The sequence below is a fragment of the Phalaenopsis equestris genome, unplaced genomic scaffold (genome assembly GCF_001263595.1).
Source record: "Phalaenopsis equestris unplaced genomic scaffold, ASM126359v1 Scaffold000717, whole genome shotgun sequence".
NCBI classification, from domain to species: Eukaryota; Viridiplantae; Streptophyta; class Magnoliopsida; order Asparagales; family Orchidaceae; genus Phalaenopsis; species Phalaenopsis equestris.
In genome coordinates this window covers 312,051-319,968 of record NW_018165157.1, presented here as the reverse complement: position 1 = coordinate 319,968, position 7,918 = coordinate 312,051, and positions in this window count along the sequence as shown.

Here is a 7,918-nt window from a genome sequence, read left to right as displayed (position 1 = left end):
ATATATATATATATATATATCTTGTTTTTTTTTCAATATGATTTGTTATTGAATGTATACGTTCATCGTATTAGATATAAATTGGCGGCATGTAAAATTTAAACCACACTAATGCATCCATCATCTCAAGATTTTGAGAGGTTGCATATAGATTACATTTAATTAAAGATAACATAAGCACATACACTTTACATACGCACCTCTTCTTCATGCAGGCAACTTTGTGGTATGTTTGCCTCTCTTCTCCATTTAAGTTTGATTGACCTTTCAATTTCATTTGTGACTAGGTAAATTAATGACACTTTTAATTAGGTATAAAGCAAACCCAAGGTTTCATGCCTCTCATAATCATTGATGTATTTATATTGTAAGTCTCAATTCCTGGATTTATTCTATAGTATAGAAGATTCTCAATATTTAAGTTATATAGACTTCTTACCTTGGGTTTCTCTCCTCCATTGGTTGTGGAGTAAGAACATCATCAATCAATTTAGGTGTAAGTTGCCATTATAACTCGAGGTCTGTTAGGTGCTCTTTTATGATGTGATTTTAGTTGTTGATAAAGATATTTTTAGATAGAGAATTATAATTATCGTTTTAGACTAAGTAGACTATGAGCTACAAACTTCAAAGGCTAGAGAATTGCAGGATCTTTAACAGAAATGTCATCATATCTCTCGTTCTATGGCCTACGCTTTAGATTAGTATTTTCCTTAAGATATATTTTATTCCTTAAGTTAGACATCATTTATTTAATAAATCAATCACTTTTTTCCTATATGGCTTGCCTTCTCTTTACTCTTAATTCAATCATCTTCCCTCTTAATAATGCATATTTCCATCATTTGGACTATCATATAGTTCATAAGATAAAACATTCTTTCGTGTGTTAATTAATTTGTATATGATCCTTTTAAGGAATAACAATCTCATCCCTTAGGCAAGTCATCTTCATATTATTTGCCCAATTGACCCCAATCTTGCCCAATTTCAATTCCAAATCAAAATTCAGCATCCTCAATCCTAATATAAATAATAAAATTTAAGCTCAATCCTAATATAAATAAAATTTAAGCTCAAATTGACCCAATTGCAAGCACAATTTTACCCAAATCAAAAAGCCTCAATTTTGACTATATGCCTAAATCCACTAAATTAGCCCCCCTAATTCAATTTAAAATCACTTGAAATTCTTCCAAAGCCTTCATGACATATTCCTAAACCAAACTCAATATTCAATTAGCCAAAAATTTTAGCCCAAAATCAATGTCAAATTCAAAAGCCCAAGCCCACCACATTTAATTTCAAAAGCCCAAATCCAAAATCCACATGACAATTCTTTCTCTTCATCATCCATTTGATTAAAATCATTCATGAAGTCCTAAATTCGAAATCAAATCATTTGAAATTAAGCATCATGCCAAACTTCACCAAAATATTTTATCAATTCAAAAATCTCTACTCATGAAAGTTGACCAAGCCAAGGACAAGTCATGAAGCCACTCCCAAGCCATAGGTGAGCCATGAGAGCCATGCCACATAACCATACTATTAGTGACAAGAGGCCAAGCCACTTTCAAGCCCCCTTAAGATTCTTTTAACCCTTTTAATGACACACTTAAACCCATGATTAGCCCAATTAGCCCAAATCCTTTGGAAATCCTTTGGATGGAGACCTCTCCACACCACTTAAACTGAGCCATATGATTCTCCTCAGCACCCAAGCCTTTCTTGAGGGGTGAACCCAACCCAAAACCATTATTTGACTCAAATTGACCCAAATTGACCCAAAATGGCCCTTCCCACATCCTAATTTAATTCAAACCCTTTACACATGGCCAACCCCAATTGACTTCACCAAACCCAAGTCCTGACCTCCCTGAGTCAGATGGTGACCTGAGCCTGGTCGGCCGGCCACCTAGGCTGGCGGAAAAGCCACCCCAAAGTGCTCCCCCATAGCTAAAACTCAAAATTAAACTCATCCATGTTGTCTCATCCCAATTGAATTTTTGCACCTTACTGGCATCCACATAAGCAACCTAAAGCCCCCACCAATTGCCACTGGTTGCATCTCCTTCCTCATCCATTTAAACCCCCCCTCCATGGCCAAATAAGGAGAGCTTGAAATTCCTTTGAGGGACTCTGTCAAATTGCTTCCAGAGCTTCCTCAAGATCTCTTGAGTTCAACCCAACCATCCTTAGCCATTCAAATCCAGTGCTCGCGCTCAATTTTTAAGCTCAATCCCTAGGCCGAAACAAGACATCTTCAAATCCTCAACCAAATTCAAATTAATTGCACCCACATCATCCCCAAAGTGAGAGAGGAAGATCCCCCATAGAATCCCCATCACCAAAGCACCCTAAGGTGGACTTTGATCAACACCCAAAATCGGCCTTGGTCGAAATTGGGTCTAGGCAATTCACCACTGCTCGAGTCTCAATCCCTAGGCTCTTTGGACCCCCACAAAGCTTCCACAAGCATCCAATCGAGGCTTCCCCTCTTAGACCAAGGTATTGAACAATAACCCTAAAACGAGCTTCATTTAATCATAGAGTTGATTTAGGTTTTGATTAATCATATGGATGTATGTGTCTCTTCAAGACGAGTCGATAGGAACAAACCTCACTTTATTTGGTTAAGTATTGAGAGAGATGTTAGGGTTTGAAGGTGGACGATTCTCGGGCTAGAGGCTTTGGGACGATGACCCGTGACCATTGGATCATGTGTTTATTGAATGGAAGGCTCTGATTGCACCGGATGAGGAGATGGAGCGGAACCGCGAGATGACAGGGCAGACGGGTGGATGGTGGTGTCGAATGAGAGCGCACCGCGTGGAGTTTCGGAGCCGTCGTAGGTTGAGATGGCCCCGCATCACTTAAGTAGAAAATAGAGATTTTCCTATATAAATAAATAGCCAGAACTTCAAAAACTCATAACTTTGTTTAGAAAAATCACAAAAATAAAATAAAAATAACATCTTACTCAGTGAACATAAGAGAACAATGTGGAAATATCTTCATGTTCGTTTGATGCATATTTTATTTTTAATTAATTAAATGGTGTTTTTCTTATTTTGATTCTCTATTTCTATAGACATTTTACTATGGCATGAGACCATGGGGCCTTCGATGTCTCTGTTGTTAGGCATCTCTCCTAATTTTTCCAAGGTCAGGGGGTATTTGTAACCAGAGATATCTAATTTTCAAGTTAATGGCCCATATTTTGGCATAAAAATTATAATAATTAAAATACTCATTAGAAAAAAATAAAATTTATTTTTATAGGTTCACCGTGATCAGAGGATACTAAGAAAAATATAAACTTGATTTAACTCATTGAAAATAATCTTAATTGTCACCCACCCTAAAAATGAAAATAAAAATAAATTTGGAGTAATTATAAATATAAATGACATAAAAACTATTCCATACTGTAATTTAATGTTAGAGGAGCTCTCCATAAAAATCTCAAGTCAATTGGAGTTAATGTAACCATTCAAATGGATTAATTAAGTGAAATCACATTTTTGGCATTAAAATAATTCTAATAATTAAATACAACTCAAAAAATTACAAATTTGGTTTTGGGAGCTCCTTATGACCAGAGGAACCTAAAAAAAAAAAATTGAATTAAAATAAATTCTTCATTTTTAAGCTATTTTTGAGCATTTAAATAATTAAAAATTAATTAAAAATCATAAAAATTGCAAAATAATAAAAACACACTAAAATGTCACATTTGGCTTCCTCATTTGGCTTCCTATGTCACATTTGGCTTCCTAATCACTTACGACCAATTAAAATACTTTTTCATAATTTTCTAAGTTAAAATATTAATTTTAAAGGCTTAAAAATGAACTTTCTCTGATTTTCACTAAAATAATTCCAATAATTAAAATATAAGCGAAAAAAATATGAGATTTATTTCTTTGGGTTCCCTGTACTTAGATAGATTTGATAAAAATATAAAACTTAATTTTTCACTTAAATATTATTTAATATTTAATTAATGCTCAAAACTCAAAACAAACAAATAATTCTAATAATTAAATAAAACTTTAAAAATCAAGAAAGTTAGTCCAAGTGGTCCTCTGAACTAGGTGAACCCCCAATAATTTTCTTAAGGATAGAGATTTTATTTTGATTAAGTTATTAAATTTTCATTGAAAATCCCTATTTTTGCATTATAAATAATTATAAAATTAAATAAATTCAGAAAAATCACATTTTCTCCTCTGATGCTTAATTAACCCATGAATGAGGTAGGATAAAAATTTGAAAGTCATTTGAATTGAATTTAATAAATTATGAAGTGATAGAGCCTTAGGGGCAAATGTGTAATTTTGGAAAATTAGCCTTAATTAACATTCAATATTTATGCTTAACCAAAGGACTAAATGGGCAACAAAGAATTTTAATTGATATGTTTTGATGATTGGAATATATAAGGGGTAAGTGGTAGATACCAGCTCCATTTTGGTCTTATAAAGTATAAATTTGTAATTTCTTAAAATTAACGAGATTTAGAAGAGTATTTAAATAAAGAGATATTAAGGTAAGGGGTTTGATTTTGGAAGATCATAACTCAATGATTTGAAGCCCCCAATTAATAGTTTTAAAATGATTTATAATTCATGACAAGGATTGAGAATATAAATATTAAAAAAACATTTAAAAGAATTTTACAAATCTTCCCATTAAATCTTAAAGGGCATAGTAGTGAACTAGGCTTAATCCAAATTTTGTATAACGAGGTTTAGAAAATAATTTATAATTAACTTAAAACCTTTCAAAACACTACAAGCCCATTCTTCAAAATCAAAGTAGCAAATTCCTTAATTAAATCAAGTTGCCCTCAAGGGCCTCTACTCATATAATTCATAAGTAAGATATCAAGTGATGATTAACCCACTTAAGAGATAATTAAAACATCATAATTCATTGAGCATAAGGGTAATTTTTGGACGAACTATATAGTAAACACAATAAGGCCAAAATGAACTCTAGATAATTCCATGGACTATGAAATGTCTAGGACATTATCCGAGACTTCTTCATGATCCTTTGAAAATTTTAAAGGACACCTAAACTTATTATGATTAGCTTAATGGAATCATCCTAAAAATTTGGACCCACTAAAATATGACATAGGATATAGTAGACACACCTTAAACTTGTATTTTGTACTTTCTTTTATAAGCATGTTTTAATTCCTTTAACATTATATATATATATATATATATATATATATATATATACATATCTTGCAGAGATACTAAAAGTTTCAGGTGGAGGAACGAGAAGACTCGTCAGGTATGCTCTTACAATTTACAGTACCTTCTTTTCTTGTACTTTCTACATTGTACTTTTATGCTTACAAATTTCCATTGTAAATAATGATGCCACCCTGCATGAAAACTAAAACCTTTAGGATAGCCACAAAACTTAAACTAAAGCCAAAATTAAAATATAAAATTGATCTCCACAACATTCAAAATATAAGACAACTCAAAATTTAATCACAAACATCACAAAACAACAATTGCAACTAAATTAAGACGTCTCTATCGGATGATCGGGAATCCCTCGGAGGAGGTAACATATGGTTGCTAACGAGATTTCCTAGGGTCTAAACGAAAGTATGGAACTCTTTAAGTTGAGTATAGTAAATTCATTTGGACTAAGTGAATTTGAAAGAAAATAGTGGTACCAAAACGAGGGAATCGTAAGATTCTAACTGGTGTCACTTTAATCAACTTTAACAAGCCCCATAATATTTAAAGAACCATAACCATAGGGACATTTGATTTGACATCATAACTTGACACATTAGAAGAGTTAAACTCGCCACGACGAAAATCTTGGAGCTAGCATTATGAGCAGCATGGTCATCTTCAACAACAAAACAAGTCTACAACAGCTAAACCACTCCTTAGAATTAAACAACAAATCCATAGGAATTCGAGGTTGTTTTCTTATGTAAACATAAATCCTCAACTTTTCTTAAAGCCTTTGTATGACTATGTCATACAATTTAAGCCCTAACCTTTTTTAAGATTCTGAGGTTGTCGTCTGCTACAACCTAAATCCTCACATTTTCAGGCTATTTATATGATTGTTTCACACGAATATAAGCCTTAATTAATAAAATTAGCAGAATAAAATATTCAATAAATTTTAATCTCCAAAATTGAAGTCAAACCATAGGATAGCTTGGAAAGTCATCGAGGTTCTCCTCTAGATCTATGACATCCCCTAGTCTCTCCTCCTTTGGATTCCACAATAAAATGTTCCAAACTTGAGTCATTTCCCTTTCACACCACTTTATCCGATATCGTTGAAAAGTCCTCACATTTTGACCTCTTTGAAGATGATATCCCCTGATTTTTATCAAAAGTTTTCTTAGGTGACTCCGATTATCTAAGATATAATTAACTATAGAAGCTTACCCTTATAGGAAGCATTTTTGAACCCAACTTAATATAAACTCTATTTAATTCATTGTATTAAATAGAAGAATTTGTCGGTCAACATAAAATAGGTTCGAGTTTCGCATACTTAAACGGATGTCATACAATCTTTAGTTTATTTAATCAAGCCTTCACGAGAGCCTTCATCAGTAAGTAATGTGTCTATCCCTCGTGATAGGTGCACTACTTGCAGTATTAGGTTCGTTTATTTAAAATAGTGGGGATATGAGATCAGTTCGGTCTTGTATTTTCAAAAATTTAAAATACTATTTTTTTCTAAATTATATATGTATTAAATCAAAATTAAAATGGGTGTTATGATATCCATCATAGCAGCCGACAACTTAACAACTCCTCAACTTTTTAGTGCCGACACATACATATAGATTTTACCCTGCACAGTACACACACTTAGATGTTAAGACTAGGAAATTATGTGGTAGATGGTTTTTTAGGCCAGGACTAAGGTGATTAGGTAGTCTTTTTGATGTCTGAGTATTGTTCCTTGTTATTTTGTGCCCTAGTTGGACATCTTTTTGTGTGCTACCTTTGTGTGTTTACTTGGTGTGAGACGTGTGCAATAGTATATTAGGGGTGGTCTTCCTGTAAGGAGCTATGTCCAATAGGGATCAGCTGTAATGATTTATGCTAACGTCTTTTCTGCAGGTGCCATTGAGCTCTCCTCCACTTGGAATGGTTCATTATGTTGCATGTATATAGCTTTATGCTAAACTAATTTTCATGCATATCAAGTCTTCTTTGAACATTACTATTTACTTTTTATAGTCTTGAGATGGAATCTATAGTGAAAATAAGATACATGCACGGGTTCCAAGGGGCTTGTGGAGTAGAACCCTGTGACGGGGACCAAGAGCAGATGCATGTATCTCGTATTTTAATTTTGCATTTTGAGATTGATGTATGCCATTTTAGGCCAAGCTTGTATATGTGGCACATAACAGACTTTTTGCTTTTGAGATATGTTGTCGACCCAGCGAGACCTAGTCTTTTATTATTTTATACTTTGCTTGTTTTGCTTTGCGCAGTGTGCTTGCTAGTTACTCTTTTTTATTGTGGTTTATCTTGAAATTCTTTGATATAAAATGAAAGCTCTTTGTCGGCACTATTTTTGGTGTGGGGTTTGCCCGTAAGAAGCTGTCGGTCATCGGAATTGAAATCCCGTTGCCTGCTTTGGAAGGACATTTAAAAAAAATTTAATTTTGAAAAAGATGAAGTCAAACTGACCCCATAATTTTCATAGATTAAATGAAAGAGCGCTTTACCTCAAATCCTGTATTTATCCTGAAGGATGAACACAAGAATTGAGGGTGAGGTTCGATCAAATAAACTAGAGAAAGTTATGACATCCGTTTGGTCTGCGAAACCAATATATTGGCCGACAAATTCCCCTATTTAATATAAGGAATTAAATAGGGTTTATATTATGC